This window comes from Triticum aestivum, chromosome 4B (genome assembly GCF_018294505.1).
Source record: "Triticum aestivum cultivar Chinese Spring chromosome 4B, IWGSC CS RefSeq v2.1, whole genome shotgun sequence".
NCBI classification, from domain to species: Eukaryota; Viridiplantae; Streptophyta; class Magnoliopsida; order Poales; family Poaceae; genus Triticum; species Triticum aestivum.
The window spans coordinates 190,948,847-190,967,190 of record NC_057804.1 but is presented as its reverse complement, the minus strand read 5'-3'; positions in this window follow the sequence as shown (position 1 = coordinate 190,967,190).

Genomic DNA, 18,344 nt, shown 5'->3' with positions numbered 1-18,344 from the left:
TCTTATTATCTCTATCAGATCTCACTTTCGCAAGTTACCATGAAGGGATTGACAACCCCTTTATTGCGTTGGTTGTGAGGTTCTTGTTTGTTTGTGTAGGTGTGTGGGACTTTTGAGGAGCCTCCTATTGGATTGATACCTTGGTTCTCAAAAACTGAGGGAAATACTTACGCTAATTTGCTACATCACCCTTTCCTCTTCAAGGGAAAACCAACGCAGTGCTCAAGAGGTAGCGATGATGGAGCGGATTTACTGTCCGGCTCCGCTGCCCGAAGGCCCATAAATCCCGCTTGACAAAGATGCTGGTTCCAGTGCCTTATCAGGTGCCGGAGAAGAAGGCCAAGGGGACCCGAGGTGGTGTCCGTCGCAAGGGCAGTTCGGACGCGATGTCCGAAGACGCCGAAGCTCACTCCCCCGTGCCGAAGATGACGAGGAAGAGGAGGAGGAGGAAGAAGAAGAAATCAATTCCCCCCTGCAGGGGGAGAAAGAAGAGGACGACCTCCACGCATTTGGAGGCCGAGGCGTCCAAGAAGGGGAAAGCTTCCCTTCCGGACAGCTCCACAACGGCCACGGACAACAGCTGGGAGTGGGAGCCGAGGGAGAAGCCCCTGGCCAAATCGTAAGTGTCCGGATGTGTTCATGTATCCAACCTCTTTATTTCATTGTTTTAATGTGCTAAATTATGCGTTTGCAGCCCGACTCGGTCCAACCTCGAGCGGTCCTTATCTTCAGAGGATTCGCGGATCCGGCGGCGATGGACAGCGGGACCCTTCCATCGGCCACCTCTCCCCGGGACCTGGATGGTGCCGAGGCATTTTCCTGAAGGATCCCCGGCTTGGGAGAGAATCCAGAGGCCGTTAGGGAGGCGCCAGAGGGTGAAGCCTCAACCTTCGGAGACATGGGGGAGCAAACCCCCATGGATACTTATGATGGGGGCCGTATCCAACTCGGCCCGCAACCGAATATAATTCCGGAGACCCATATGGCTCCGGAATCAGGCGAGCACCCATTTTCGAAGGAAGGGGGCGTGCCTACTACGCAGGTGACCTCTGTCCATCCAGAGGCACCAGACACTTTGCTGGAAGCGATGCGAGGTGCTTCCATTGTCGAGGAACACCGTACCCTTATGGGCACGATGATTGAGAGGGTCCAGTCCATGAAGAGCGGACTGACCGAAGCGTGCACTAGCCTTCTAGCAGGCTTTGAGGTAAACAACGCAACTATAAAAAGAATGTCACAGTATAGACAGTAGCCCCTGATACTCTGTCCGGTGTTCGGAAAGAAAAGCCGAACAGAGGATCAAATAATTTTCGCAGGAGTCTAATCTAATATGTCTATGTGAATAAGCAGGCATCGCTGCTGGCTGCGACCTCTCATACTGCGGAAGTCTCAGACTGAAGCAGAGTCTAAAGCAGGCCGAGGAAGAGCTCGGCCGCATGAAGAAGCAGCTGGAGGACAGTCAAGGTATATAGTAACCTTGTATATATTCAGGAAGGATGAATCATTCATGCTGACTAAAGTGCCATGAAATTTATTAGGGGCAACGACCGAAGTAGAGGCCCTCGAGAAGGCGCTGGCCGAGGCCAAGGACAAGGCAGCCAAGGAGCGGTCCACACGCGAAAAGCATGAGGCCCGGGTCAATGAGTTCCATTAAGTGCTCTAGGATGCCGTCAAGAAGTGCGAGTCCTTGGAGCGCGACCTTAAGGAGCAAGAGTCCAAACTTGCCAAGGTCCACCAGAGCGCACACGATGCCCGAGCCGAAGCCCAAGGCGCCCTCCAGGAAATCCAGGCGGCCAAGTAGATCACGGCAAGTAAGTCTTTCATTATGCAGAGTAGATATGTGAAGAAAAGGTTCCTTTTACTTACCCAGATTTGGAGTTCTCTAGGGGCGTTTGTGGATCTGCCACGCAGCATGTCAGATGCTGTGGAATTCTATCGAGCCGAAGAGGGGAGCTCTATAGAAAAGTTGTTCTGGTCGCAATACCTTGGACCAGAACATCTAGTGCCCTTTAGCGATCAGCTGAAACAGCTGGTCGAGCTGCATAGGGCGGCCGAACTAGCCATGAAGGATTTGTTAATCCGGCTATGGCCTGTCGAAGCCATTCCCAGCAGCTACTTCAGACTCATGAAGCGGCTTGTCAGCGCCTGCCCTTGGCTTGAAGCCATCAAGCGGTCAATCTGTATCGAAGGTGCGCGAATGGCCTTTGCCCGCGCTAAGATGCATTGGGAGAAGATGGACACCACGAAGCTGATGACCGAGGGACCACCCATAGGCAAGGAGCACCGCACACCCCAACTATATTTTGAAAGTGTCCTGGAGGGATCCCGCCTTGTGGCGGAGCAATGTGCTAAGGATATCATATTCCCATGAATACACTCATGTTATCCTGTCCTGTATTATGAAACAGATCCGTTATGTAATATAATGTTTGTTATTTAAAATTTTACCTCTTGTGCGGCCGTTATGTTCAATCTGATAGTTGGCCAGTCGTTGGCTCCTGCCCCCATGTAGGTAGTACGGGTGTGTTTGGGATAAATCTAAACACTCTTTATCCAAAGTTTTGGTCCTTTAAGGAGGTGTTTAGCACAACAAACCAGGCAATCGGACTATGTGGCTTTATTACTCTCACTTAGCCATAGGAGTTTGACAAGAACAATTTGGGCGCAGCCCCTGGTGTTCAGAAGTCCGAACTTGGGGTGCTATACACGCCTGATCAGATAGAAACCGATTCATCGCATAATGCGGAAAAAATCGCTAAAGATTTGCAACCTCTTGAACAGCTGACCGGCTCTCGCCGCATCATGATAGTCAGTTTTCGGCTTTCTCTACGGAGGTGCTCATCCGGAAGAACCGGGACACAATCGCAGTAGTTCTTCCTTTACTACCCTAGCCGATATAGCAGAACGTAAGGTAGTAAGCACAGGAGCCGGGCAACCCAACTATTGAGCAAAGACATGATTCGGAGCCGATGCATATAATGCTATAAGTTCGGGGTGCCGAACTGTACTGTAAAACTGTTCAGACTTTATAGTCATATTGTGGGGTGTGATGAAGCCCCTGGCAAATTAAGGCGTACCAGAGTGTACAGACGCAATTGATAAGAATATAAATAAAAAAGGAAAAAATCAAGTAATAAGTTGACGCCCCAAATATTGAGCCACAAATTATTTTCCATTGCAATTTGATTAATACGTCAAGGTGTGTTTGTACAAGTAATGTGATAAGCAAATAGGGCTATTTAACATGCCACGACCAAGGGCGAGCTGCGAGCGGGGTTTTAAAACAGGTATAACGACCATTAGCAGAGACCACCTAGGGGTTCCCTTGTACGTCAAAGCTTCTTGCCTTCTTGGTGTATCCATCCCTTGATAGGTCCGATGATTAGGTTATCAGAAAAAGCCTCGAAAAGAGAAAAACCTGAAAGAAAAAGAAAAGGTAAAGGTATGCGGGTCCAGGAGTGGTTGAGCCACATTACGGGCCGCGGTCTAGCTGTGCCTCCGTCCATGCCCATGGTATTTTAAGTGCGTAGTTATGTACGCGCCGCACAAGTGTTGCCGCTTGATCGGGACTGGGACGGAGGCTGAATTGCTAGTCAAGCCCTGGACGAGCTGGACTGTCCTCCCGTAGAGTAGTCCGGACTCTCTTGACGGTGTCCGGGAGCTTTACTGCCGAATTGAAGTTTTGCCTAAAAAGGCTGCTCTGTACTTCTGCTGCATGGGCAGCGGTGTGCTCCTCAGTACGGAGGGAGCGTTCCGTGTTTCCGTTGACCGTTATGACACCGCCTGGTCCAGGCATCTTGAGCTTGAGGTAGGCGTAGTGCGGCACCGCATTGAATTGAGCAAATGCAGTTCATCCAAGCAGTGCATGATAGCCACTGCGGAAGGGGATGATATCGAAGATCAATTCTTCGCTTCAAAAATTGTCCGGGGATCCGAAGACCACTTCCAGCGTGATTGAGCCCGTACAGCAGGCCTCTACACCTGGTATGACACCTTTAAAGGTGGTTTTTGTGGGCTTGATCCTTGAGGGATCGATACCCATTTTGCACACTATATCCTGATAGAGTAGGTTCAGGCTGCTGCCACCATCCATGAGGACTCGCGTAAGGTGGAATCCATCAATGATTGGGTCGAGGACTAGTGCGGCTGAACCGCCATGAGGGATACTGGTCGGACGATACTTGCGATCAAAAGTGATCGGGCAGGATGACCATGGATTGAACTTTGGGGCGACTAGCTCTATCGCATAGACGTCCCTGAGTGCGCGCTTGCGCTCCCTCTTGGGGATATGGGTAGCATATATCATGTTCACTGTTTTGACTTGGGGAGGAAACTTCTTCTGTCCCCCTGTGTTCGGTGGCCGGGGTTCCTCATCATCGTCCTTGCTTTGCGACCCCTTCTCCTTGTTCTAAGTGTTTAACTTGCCGGCCTGTTTAAAAACCCAACACTCTCTGTTGGTATGATTGGCTGGTTTGTCAGGAGTGTCGTGGATTTGACATGGATGATCGAGTATGTGGTCCAAACTGGACGGGCCCGGATTGTTTCTCTTAAATGGCTTCTTCCGCTGACTGGACTTAGAGCCACTGAATCCGTCGTTGACAGCCGTGTCTTCGGTGTTGTCACCGTTGCTTCGACGCCTATGTTTGTTGCCTCGTGGCTTGCCGTTGCTGTTCCTGGCCTCAGAAGTACCAGGTTCGCTTGCATGATTATTGCTATGGGCTAGCCAGCTATCCTTGCCCACACAAAAGCGGGTCATAAGTGCCTTAAGGGCTGCCATGGACTTCGGCTTTTCTTGGCCGAGGTGTCGGGCAAGCCATTCATCACGGATGCTATGTTTAAAGGCCACTAGGGCTTCAACATCGGAACAGTCGACGATCTGGTTCTTTTTAGTTAAGAACCTAGTCTAGAATTTCCTGGCTGATTCTCCGGGCTGTTGAACTATGTGACTTAAGTCGTCGGCATCCGGAGGTCGGACGTATGTGCCTTGAAAGTTGTCGACGAAGGCATCCTCCAAGTCCTCTCAACTGCCAATTGAGTTTTCGGGCAGACTATTCGACCAGTACCTGGCTGGTCCCTTGAGTTTGAGCGGGAGGTATTTGATGTCGTGAAGATCATCACCGCGGGCCATGTGAATATGGAGACGAAAATCCTCAAGCCATACCGCGGGGTCTGTTGAGCCATCATATGATTCGATGTTCACGGGTTTAAACCCTTCTGGGAATTCATGTTCCATTACCTCGTCAGTGAAGCAAAGGGGGTGTGCGGTGCCTCTATATCGGGCCAAGTCGTGATGTAGCTCGGATGGAGTTTGCCTACGATTTTCGGCCCGGACGTGGTTATGTTTGTCAGGTTTAGCCGAGTGGCCATCATCGCGCATCGGGGCATGCCCCCGCGATCCATAGATTGATCTTGTCTGACCTGCTTTGTTTTCCAAGTCATGCCGCAGGTCATGTGTGTATCCTCGGGCTGTTGTATTTCCGTTTCTGCGGCGAGGTAGTGCGGGCTGATGTTTGGCTCGAGGCGCCGCTTTGTCTCGGCCACGTGGTGGCCGGTCAGCCGCATTATGCCTTAGTAGGACGGGCTCCGTCGCCTCTTCATCGAACAATGGTAACAGTTTGCGCTTGGGGTAGCTTTTGGTTGGGCACTCGAGGCCATATTCCTCAGCTGCCAGGACATCAGTCCATCTTTCATTGAGCAGATCTTGATCAGCTTGAAGCTGCTGCTACTTCTGTTTCAAGCTCCTTGCAGTGGCTATTAGCCGGCGCTTAAAGCGCTCCTGCTCGACGGGCTCCTCAGGCACGATAAAGTCTTCGTCACCGAGGCTCACCTCATACTCGGAGAGCGGAAGGTAACTACTGTCCTCCGCGTCTTCATTCGTGGCCTGTTCATCAAGGCTAGTTGGCCCATCTTCCCGTTCATCCTGTTCGGAGGTTGGCTCAACAGGGTCTTCATTGTCTTCAGCGTCGTCCGGAGTATTGTTTTCTTCTGTGACGGTGTTGCTGTTTTTACTACGGCATGGCTTAGAGCGGCTCCTCTGACGTCGACGCTTTGGCTGTATCTCAGGAGGTTTATCCTCAACTAGATTTTCATTGCTGACGTTGTTTTCTTTGGGCGTATCCACCATGTATATGTCGTACGAGGAGGTGGCTATCCAACACCCTATAGGCGGTGGTTCCTGCTCCCCTCCGGCATCGTCGTCGATACCATCGATGTCTTTGGAGTCGTAATCAAGCATGTCGATTAAGTCGTCGACAGTGGCTATAAAGTGGGTGGTAGGTGGGAAACGAAGTTCTTCGTTGTCCGCTTCCCATTCGAGCTGGACATAGTTTGGCTGAGAGTCCTCTGACAAGGAGAGGGATTTCAATGAGTTTAACACATCACCTAGAGGTGAGTGCTGAAAGATGTCCGTGGAGCTGAACTCCAAGACCGGCGCCCAATCAGGTTCGATGGACGCGGATGCGCGTGGTACAGAACCTTTGGCCGGAGATGAATCCGAGGTTCCGGTGACACAAGCCCAACTTGATGCTGGGTCCGTGTGTGGCTCGAACACCGTTGAGTCTACGGCTTCCATGGCGGGGTTGAGCTTCTCGTCCTTGGTCGGTGCGGTCCGCTCTGAATCTGGGGCCAGAGTGGTTACAGGCACTATCTGCTGAGCACGACCAGATGACAGATTTAGGTCATGTTCATCATGGTGGCTGGGGATAGCCATCATGGGCTCGAATCCGTCAAAGATCAAGTCTCCATGGATGTCGGCCACAAAATTCAGGCTTCCAAATCTGACCTGATGGCCAGGGGCGTAGCTATCGATCTGCTCTAGATGGCCAAGCGAGTTGGCCCACAGTGCGAAGCCGCCGAATACAAAGATCTGTCCAGGGAGGAAGATCTTCCCTTGGACTGCGTTGTTGTAGATGATTGGTGGAGCCATCAAGCCTTCTGGTGACGATGCAGCGGAACTCTCAATGAAAGCACCAATGTCGGTGTCAAAATCGGCGGATCTCGGGTAGGGGGTCCCGAACTGTGCGTCTAAGGCTAATGGTAATAGGAGGCGGGGGACACAATGTTTACCTAGGTTCGGGCCCTCTCTATGGAGGTAATACCCTACTTCCTGCTTGATTGATCTTGATGAATATGAGTATTACAAGAGTTGATCTACCACAAGATCATAATGGCTAACCCTAGAAGCCTAGCCTATGATTATGATTGTTGTTGTCTCTTCGGACTAAACCCTCCGGTTTATATAGACACCGGAGGGAGCTAGGGTTACACAAAGTTGGTTACAGAGAAAGGAATCTACATATCCGAATCACCAAGCTTGCCATCCACGCAAAGGAGAGTCCCATCCGGACACGGGAAGAAGTCTTCTATCTTGTATGTTCATAGCCCAATAGTCCGGCCCATGTATACAGTCCGACTATCCGAGGACCCCTTAATCCAGGACTCCCTCAATCATGTTTGTCTGGGACAACATGTTCACATGTGTGTAGTAGAACTAGCTCATGTTTTGGGGCTTCCTGTCGTAGTTCATTCCCCAAGAATCTCGCAACATCATCTCGTCGACTTGTGTTGCAAACTTTCATTTTACTTTCTAGACTCGATGAGTCTGGATTATTCTGACACCAACCTGATCTGAATCTCAGGCAGATATGATGGTTGGAACATTTCCCAAGAACTACAATATTGGTCTCTCTGTAACCCGGTAAAGTGGATGTCGTGGCCAACACACCTAGTCGGAAGACCTATTATTGTAGTATCTTGATTGAGGAAGTTGGCCACCTCCCCATAAGGATGTCGTATGATTTACCCCAGTAGTTGTTCCTTATGGACTCTTGTGCTCCCGAAGTCCGACCTTTTACTTGATGGTCTAGATACCAAACCATATCTATACATGGGTTACGCTAGCACATCAAGGAGAACATTAGAAGCGGAGTGCTAAATGTCTCTCGGTCGATCATCCCGATTTTCATTCCTTGGCCTCGCTAAGGTGAAATCTGAGAAGGTGGTATCTTCCTCTTCCTCTGCATCGTCCATCACTATTCATCATGGTACTATGTTGTGTTGCCAGGATCCTTGACATGGATGTTGGTAAAACTCTGATGAATATGGAAATGCTCAAGTTCTTGAGGGCACACGCAAGCCCAGGTTTCATCGTAGGCATTATTTGGGATTTGCCCCCAGTTTTATTTGGTTATGCTATAACCATTCCAATAATGGAATTGCTCTCTACTGTTGAGCTTCTCCCCACTTACTAGAATCATTCCCAGCATTTGCATTTTGTTCCCATCTGGCACCGCCATTGCGCCATCCTACCATGGGTCTCATCCATCTCCGATGATAAGCAAAATCATCCATTGCTTTGTCTTCAACAAGGTAATCCACATCGTACATTCTAGTCCGAGTATGCCATTCTACCGAACTCCTCCAAACGATCACTCGAGATTTGCTTAGGCTGGTATACAGAGTCTCAATTATCTCTATATCAAAAGTAATTCTTTTTGCCACTTAAGGTAATAATTCTACGAGTCACTTTCCCTGAGGTGCCCCGTTATGGTATCATGGCAACTCAACTCCTCGCTACGTTGACAACCGTTCATCACCTTCTTAAGCGTGAAATTGTTGTCTGCCTAGTGAACTTCCGTCATCTATTTCACTCCATCCCTTTGGATGTGTGCTTCGTGTCTCAGCTCGAGAGATGTTTCAATGTCTCATTCCTGGAATTGATCCTGAGTTGTTCGATCTTCGAGAAGATCGATCCTTCTAGAGTTTACCCTTTCCTCCCATTGTCATGTTGGTTGGAGTTCTCAAAGCAAGACATTGAGACAAAGATGGTGGTCGAATCAACGCCCTTATGCAATGCAACCTGGATCGTGAAGATTATGTTAGTTTGTGTTCCCCCTTCATCTTACCCTATGCTTGAATCACGATATGAGATTCTTGTTTAGTGGGGGTGAGTTGTCATAGCCCCAGTTCAGGCCTTTCTTGTCTTTGCCTTAGCCTCCATGCATCATGTCTAAATTTTATGAAACCTGAAATTGGAATTGATCCAAACCCTAGCACCTAATGAATTCAATAGGATCAAATTAAATATTTTCATGAACCCAAAATGCGTTAAGAAAAGTTTATTGTCTCTGGTTAAGGTGGAAACCCCTGCCAAAAATGATGAATGTATTTCTGGGACATTTTTGGATTTTTGAATTAACTCACTACCTAATTGAATTGGAGCTAATAAATGCTATAAAATAAGTTATAGCTCCAATACTTCTGGATTTATTTCTGGGCATATGGAATAACTCAGAGAGTGCCTATGAATATTTTCAGAATTTATGAAAGTGATTTGGCCTTTTGAATCAAACCAAACATATTGAAATAAAATAGAAAACAAAAAAAAATTAGAGAGAGAGAGAAGGACTCACCTAGGCCACTTACCTGGCCTGGCACTGTAGGGGCCTAGCTCTGCCAGCCCAGCCCACCAAGGGCTCCCTGTCGTCTTCCACTTCCTACTAGTGGGCAGGAGGGCGTGTGCCCCGCATGTGTGCTTGTGGCCCCGGCCACCTCCTACTTGCCGCCGCTTCTAGAGGCCGCTAAGGTCGCCACGTAGCCGCCCGGAGCCGTCTGGCTCTTCCTTTCTCTTCCCCGAGCTCTCCCCTCCCTCTGGCTATCTCTTTCTCATACGCATTGAGCGTGCCGTCGCCGCCGCTCACTGCCACTGTGCCCACCGTCGTTCCCTTGCACTGTGGCCATGACCCCGAGATCTCCCGGACCCCAAGACCCTCTACGCCGACCCACTGAAGCCCGGACACCCCCAAGATGACGTCGCGGCATTTCTTCCCCGTCCATGGCCACCGGATGCCATCGCCCGATTCGTCCGATCCCATCCATCCTCGAGCCCTCTGAGCATCCCCTCCCACTCGAGGTGAGCTCCTCGTCGTTTCACCCCAAGCCCTGTCGCCCCGCTCGTCCCCAAGCTAGCTGCCCCACCGGACCCGAAAGCTCGCTGCCATCATGCTTCATCACCGCCGCGGCCAGAGCTAGCTATGACCGCAACCGAGCACTTCAACATGCTCAGAACATCGTCAGGAGCCTAGATCACTCACTCATTGCTCCTGCCGTGTGCTGTAGCGTCGTTTCTGCCGACGCCTGATCTCCGGTCGCTGCCCCAGTGCTCGCCGTCGTCGACTCCGGGCACCCCACGACCTACCTCTGCCTCTGCTGGATGCGCAAGAGCAAGGGCTATGCCCTGGCACCCTCAGCGTGCTAAGCCTACGCCTCTAGCGCAAGTCCGGCGTGCCACCGCCGTGTCGTGTGGTCGTCGCTGGCTAGTCTCCGACGTGATGAGGTGGCACCATCATTAGGGACTAATGACCCTGCTAATTAGCCCCCTCTCTCACTGACATATGGGCCCCCCACACTTAACTAACCACAGGGTTATTCCCAGTTTAATTTAAGCTAATGCCCGTGGGCCCACCGGTCAGTTTGACCTTGCCACCTCAGCGTTGACCTGGCCCCACTGGTTAGCCTCTACTGCGATGCTGTTACACTGACATGCAGGACCCACAGGTCAGGTTTGACCTGGGTCAGCGCAGTTGAACTACTGACATAATGCTTATGCTATGCTAATGCAATAAAGCTTTTCTGGGATTTTAAATAAATCAGAAATGATTTATTTATTTCAGAAAATGCTTTAAACTTCTAAAAATCATATAAATTCAATCGTAACTCAGAATGAAATAATTTATATATGAAAAATGATCAGAAAAATCCAATCTATCCATCTGTACCTTTTTCATGCATGTTAGAACAACTTGTGACTACTGTTTAGGACAATTCAATTAAATGGCATTTAAGAAATCACATATGGAGTTTGAATTTGAACCCAGGGTTCATACCAACTCCATTTAACCTGTTGCTAGTTGCATTAGCTCAAAACACAGCATATTGACGTGTCATGATCATGCATCATATTGTTGTATTGCATTGATTGTGTTTCTTCTTTGTTTGCCGGTGTTTGTCTCCTCTCAGTAGACGATGTTCCGACGATGAGTTCGATGACATCGATGAAGAACTATACTATCTTTAGAAGTGCCAGGAAAGCAAAACCCCCTTGTTCATTCTGATACAATCCCACTCTCTCGCTCCTGACCTCTTTTACTGCATTAGGACAACAATGATTCGTCTGTTACTTGTTGCGGTAGTTGAACCCCCTTTTCCTCTACATGACCTGTCATTGCCACAGTAAATAGATGAAACCCACTAGCATGAGTAGGAGTTGTTTGAGCCTAGATGTGCCTACTCATTCATGCTTGTTTGTCATGCCTGATACTGCTTAGAGTTGGTTAGGTTTGATTCATCGGGGATGAATTGGAATGGTGTTGAACATGTCCTACTGTGTGTGAGCTAAGTGTGTGAACACGATTAGGTAAAGGTAGCGGTGAGAGGCCATGTAGGAGTACATGGTGGGTTGTCTCATTGAAGCCGTCCTCAGGAACTGAGTTCTGTGTTTGCAATCCATTAACAGCTACTACCACTCATTGGGATCCTTAATTGACCCTCTCGGCTTCTTAATCACCCTTGTCCTCCGTCCAGGAGTTGCAAGTAGTTTCTGGTGTTTATAGTATGCTGGAGGCCGTGCGCAGTGCTGACCCGAGGGGTGGGCTATGATGCGGTAGGCACGTGGCACGATGTACCGGGTGCCCGTTTGGTGTCTCAGGAACCCTGCTCACATCGTTCGGGGCCGTATGTGGATACTTCAGCCGGACTCCCTACGGATGGAACCCGAATAGGCGTTAAACCTGGACTAGAGACTTGAGTGTTTTCGGTAGGCCGTGGCCGACACCCTCGTTGGGCTTCTGCTTGAAGGTTGCCTAGTACATGTCGTGTAAACGACGGTAAGTGGTGAGTGTGAAGTACACCCCTGCAGGGTTAACATCATCTATTCGAATAGCCGCGTCCGCGGTGAAGGACCTCTGAGTTGCCTATACAGTATATAGACAAGTGAAAATGGATACCCTAAAATGTGCAAGATAAGTGTGAGTGCTATGGATGGCGTTCTCGTAGTGAGATGGGAGCGGATCCATAGTGGTGTATTGATATGGTGAATATGTGAACTCGTGTGCGCCACCTCAAAAGAGTTACTTGCAGTCGTAGTTCAGGATAGCCACCGAGTCAAAGCTAGCTTGCTGCAGTTAAACCCCACCATCCCTTTTGTTGATACTGATGCAGATGTAGATAGTTCTGATATAAGTCTTTCTAGGTACATTTATAGTCACCTTTGCTTAATTTATGTTTTTGAAGAGAGACTTCAGTCTTGCTAGTAGTTTCGCATGGACTTTGATGTTTAGCTTGTTACCTCAGCTACGATCTTGTGCCCTCGGCAGGATCTGGTAGATAGTCAGGCTTCTCAGCCTTTTTCATTTGTAGTTGTCTGTACTCAGACATGTTAAGCTTCCGCTTGTGCTTTGACTTGTATGCTCTGAATGTTGGGTCACGAGACCCATGTTTGTAATATCTCGCTCCTTGGAGCCTATTGAATAAATACTTTGAGTCATAGAGTTATGTTGTGATGCCATGTTGTATTTGCACATATCGAGCATATTGTGTGTATGATTGGAAATGCTTGGTACGTGTGGGATCTGACAATCTAGTTGTTCATCCTTGGTAGCCTCTCTTACCGGGAAATGTCTCCTAGTGCTTCCACGGAGCCATGGTAGCTTGCTACTGCTCCGGAACACTTAGGCTGGCTGGCATGTGTCCTTCTTCGTTCCTGTGTCTGTCCCTTCGGGGAAATGTCACATGTTGTTCCTTTAAGTCCATGTAGCTTGCTACGACTTGGGTTCATACGTTGTTGATCGACACGTCCGTTGTTGGGTCATGTATGCTTGTCCCTGTAAGTTAGCACCACTTTGGGTCCACGACTAGTCATGTCAGCCCGGGTCCTTTGTCATATGGATGCTAAAGGCACTATCATATACGTGAGCCAAAAGGCGCAAACGGTCCCGGGCCAGGTAAGGCCGCAAAGTGATATGAGGTGTTACATGCTAGATCGGTGTGACTTAGGATCGGGGTCCTGATAGCCCAAAACTTTAAGAAACGACAACTTTTGTTTCTTGCCAAACCACAGTTCATAAGGCATCGTCTCAACGGATTTTGATGGTGCCCTATTTAAAGTGTATGCAGCCGTCTCTAAAGCATAACCCCAAAACAATAGTGGTAAATCAGTAGGAGACATCATAGATTGCACCATATCTGATAAAGTACGGTTACAACATTCGGACACACCATTACGCTGTGGTGTTCCAGGTGGCGTGAGTTGCGAAACTATTCCACATTGTTTGAAATGAAGACCATACTCGTAACTCAAATATTCGCCTCCACAATCAGATTGTAGAAACTTCATTTTCTTGTTACAATGATTTTCCACTTTACTCTGAAATTCTTTGAACTTTTCAAACGTTTCAGACTTATGTTTCATTAAGTAGATATACCCATATCTACTCAAATCATCTGTGAAGGTAAGAAAATAATGATACCCGCTATGAGCCTCAACACTCATTGGACCGCATACATCAGTATGTATTATTTCCAATAAGTCAGTAGCTCGTTCCATTGTTCCGGAGAACGAAGTTTTAGTCATCTTTCCCATGAGGCATGGTTTGCAAGCACCAAGTGATTCATAATCAAGTGATTCCAAAAGCCCATCAGCATGAAGTTTCTTCATGCGCTTTACACCAATATGACCTAAACGACAGTGCCACAAATAAGTTGCACTATCATTATCAACTTTGCATCTTTTGGCTGCAATATTATGAACATGTGTATCTCCACAATCGAGATTCAACAAAAATAGGCCACTCAACAAGGGTGCATGGCCATAAAAGATATTACTCATATAATAGAACAACCATTATTCTCTGATTTAAATGAATATCTGTCTCGCATCAAGCAAGATCCAGATATAATGTTCATGCTCAATGCTGGCACCAGATAACAATTATTCAGGTCTAAAACAAATCCCGAAGGTAGATGTAGAGGTAGCATGCCGACGGCGATCACATCGACCTTGGAACCATTTCCGACGCGCATCGTCACCTTGTCCTTAGCCAATCTTCATTTAATCCGTAGCCCTTGTTTCGAGTTGCAAATATGAGAAACAGAACCAGTATCAAATACCTAGGGGCTACTACGAGCATTAGTAAGGTACACATCAATAACATGTATATCAAATATACCTTTCACTTTGCCATCCTTCTTATCTGCCAAATACTTGGGGCAGTTCCGCTTCCAGTGACCAGTCCCTTTGCAGTAGAAGCACTCAATTTCAGGCTTAGGTCCAGACTTGGGCTTCTTCCCGGGAGTAGAAACTTGCTTGCTATTCTTCTTGAAGTTCCCCGTCTTCCCTTTGCCCTTTTTCTTGAAACTAGTGATCTTGTTGACCATCAACACTTGATGCTCCTTCTTGATTTCTACCTCTCCAGCCTTAGCATTGCAAAGAGCTCGGGAATCGTTTTCGTCATCCCTTGCATATTATAGCCTTTATAGCTTGGTGGAAGTGATTGAAGAACTCTGTCAATGACACTATCATCAGGAAGATTAACTCCCAGCTAAGTGAAGTGGTTATGGTACCCAGACATTTTGAGTATGTGTTCACTGACAGAACTATTCTCCTCCATCTTGCAGCTATAGAACTTGTTGTAGACTTCATATCTCTCAACTCGGGAATTTGCTTGAAATATTAACTTCAACTCTTGGAACATCTCATATGCTCCATGACGTTCAAAACGTCTTTGAAGTCCCGATTCTAAGCCGTAAAGCATGGCACACTACACTATCGAGTAGTCATCAGCTTTGCTCTACCAGACGTTCACAACGTCTGCAGTTGCATCTACAACAGGCCTAGCACCTAGAGGTGCTTCCAGGATGTAATTCTTCTGTGTAGCAATGAGGATAATTCTCAAGTTACGGACCCAGTTCGTGTAATTGCTACCATCATCTTTCAACTTAGCTTTCTCTAGGAACGCATTAAAATTCAAGGGAACGGTAGCATGGGCCATTGATCTACAACAAGATAGACATGCAAAAACTATCAGGACTAAGTTCATGATAGATTAAAGTTCAATTAATCATATTACTTAAGAACTCCCACTTAGATAGACATCCCTCTAGTCATCTAAATGATCACGTGATCCAAATCAACTAAACCATGTCCGATCATCACGTGAGATGGAGTAGTTTTCAATGGTGAACATCACTATGTTGATCATATCTACTATATGATTCACATTTGACCTTTCGGTCTCAGTGTTCCGAGGCCATATCTGCATATGCTAGGCTCGTCAAGTTTAACCCGAGTATTCTGCACGTGCAAAACTGGCTTGCACACGTTGTATGTGAATGTAGAGCTTATCACACCCGATCATCACATGGTGTCTCGGAACGACGAATTGTAGCAGCGGTGCATACTCAGGGAGAACACTTATACCTTGAAATTTAGTAAGGAATCATCTTATAATGCTACCGCCATAGTAAGCAAAATAAGATGCATAAAATAAATGTAAACATCACATGCAATCAAAATATGTGACATGATATGGCCATCATCATCTTGTGCTCATGATCTCCATCATCGAAGCATCATCATGATCTCCATCATCACCGACTTGACACCTTGATCATCATAGCATGGTTGTCGTTTCACCAACTATTGCTACTACGACTATCGCTATCACTTAGTGATAAAGTAAAGCAATTACATGGCAATTGCATTTCATACAATAAAGCGACAACCATATGGCTCATGCCAGTTGCCGATAACTCTGTTACAAAACATGATCATCTCATACAATAATTTATATCACATCATGTCTTGACCATATCACATCACAACAAGCCCTGCAAAAACAAGTTAGACGTCCTCTACTTTGTTGTTGCAAGTTTTACGTGGCTGCTACGAGCTTCTAGCAAGAACCGTTCTTACCCGGCCAAGCGCGTGCCGGTATTGAGGGGCGGTTCTAGCCCCGTTGTTTTTGAAGAGGATCCGGGTTCCGTTGCCTGCCCGGGGTCCATCCCCCCGACAGTAGTCCCCGAAGCTGTGAAGGTCCGCCGTCTTTGGATGAGTGGGCCTTCGCACTTTCCCCCTTAAGCAAGGCGGATTCTGCGAGCGCCGGGTCCGGCAACACCCACTCTGTGCCGGTTTTCTCAGAAACCGGATCGTAGCATCCCGACCGTGGCGGGAACCGAGGAGTCTGCTGAATCTTGGGGCAATCCCTCGGGCTTCGCGTGGGCGCCACGTGGTTCCCGGAAGTCGGAGGGGCCTGACAGGCCACGCGCGTGATGGGACTGGGCGACGGGTTGGGGCCCATCGTGGCGCGCCCTCGGCCAACACGCGCGGATTTATTGCGGCGTCCGGGGGCCGGTTGCTCTTCCCGGGCAGTTACTGCGTGTGTACATGCGCACTTATTGCGGGGTAGTGGAACGGGTGCGTGCAGACGATCCCACTTCCCCACTTTCCCACGTTCAAACTGGGGGTTATAAATCGGGGGGCAGGGGGGCGGCGGACATTATTCTCGCTCACTCCCTCCTGTCCCTTGCTCTCGCTCCGCTTCTTTGCAACCGATGCACTGCGGCGCCCACTGCTCCGAGCATAACTCCTTCTTTGTTCGTCTTCCTTCTTCTTCCTTCGACTATGTCGCTACCATCGGGCTCCTGGATGGGCTCGAATGTCACCCCCGAGGACATCACCCAGCTTCGGGCGATGCAGCGTCTGCCGCGGGAGACGAACGTTGGCGTCCGCCTGTCGCGTGGTTTGCAGAGGCCTCATCCCGAGGGGCAGGAGCGCGTGGTCTTCCTCACGCACTTCGAGCGCGGGTTCGGGCTGTCGGCGAGCGCCTTCTTCTGTGCATTCCTGGAGTTCTTTGGGCTCCAGCTGCATCATCTTGGCGCCGGCGCTATCGTCTAGCTCTCCGGCTTCGTCACGCTCTGCGAGGGGTACCTGGGGGTCGAGCCCACGATCGACCTCTGGGCACGCTTCTTCTCCTTGAAGCAATAGGGGCCGTCGGCCGGGGAGTTTGCCGATTGCGGCGCCGCCGTTATCTCGAAGCGATCGGGGGTGGATTTCGCCAAGATCCCGCTAGAGGACTCTGCCAAGAAGTGGCAGAACTGCTTCTTCTGCGTCCGCAACCATGGGGCGGATCGCATCAACCTTCCGGACTTCGCCATCATGCCGCCGCGGGCGAAGACGAACTGGGGCTACCCGCCCAGGCGCCCATCGCAGGAGATCGTCAACCTCTGCGAGCGCGTGATGGTGATGAGGACGCAGGAGGGGCTCACCGGCACCGACCTCCTCGCCGCGTTCATCATGCACCGGGTCCTTCTGCTTCAGGGGTGCTCCTGCCTCATCGGCGATATGGCCGGCCTTCAAGACCCCAACCGCATGGGGTCGACGCGGCTGTCCGCGGATCAGATCGCACGCGGCATGAACGGCATCTCCAGGGACAACCTTGGAGAGGACTGGCGGTTCGGCAAGGCGCCGTACAGCGAGTCCAACCCGGCGCCGCAAGTGAGTGTCTGGTCTTCCTACTTTGCTGCTGCACACCTCCTCATCCGTCCTGATGCGACGCGGGAGATACTTCTAAATGCGATTCGGCATCCTTACGCCCGGGCTCCGTCGCAGGTGGCACTGGTGGCGCCAGAGGAGCCCGCGGCCCATGGCGGGGAGGGGGAAGTCGAGCCCGATGCCGGCACTGGGCGTCGCGTGGGTAAGTCTCGTATCTCTCTTTATGTGTCTTGAATTGCTGATTGCGGCACGGTGCGGGTGATGCTGACATCGGCTGCTTGGTGTAGTGGTGTTGGGCGGGGGGAGGCCGCGACGCGGGCGGAGCCGGGTCCTCGCACGGGGCGGCGCCGAGCCGCCCACATGGGAAGTCGCGCCGCGACCCCGGGCCCCGAAGCACACGGCGGACCCGGCCGGGGCCGGGAGGCCGGCCAAGAGGAAGCGCGGTAGCGGGCATGGGAGGCCGACCCCGGTCCCGGTCTTGACGGGGTAAGCTTCATTTCTTGTTGGCGCCCGGATTTCTTGAGCTTGCCTTGTTTCTTTTTTGCTCATTCTGTCTTCTTCTTCAGGTCGATCACACCGGTTCTTCCAACCCGGCGCCACCGATTTCAAATGTCATAGCCACTGCCACAAACCCTAGGCAAATCGGTCTCACCGATAGGGATCTCGGTCTCACCAAGATGGGATTGTAATCTCTCTGTTTCCCTTCGTAACGTTTCGGTCTAACCGAAGTGAGCGATCGGTCCCATCGAGATTGCAATGTAAACTCTCTGTTTCCCTTTTGTAACATTTCGGTCTCACC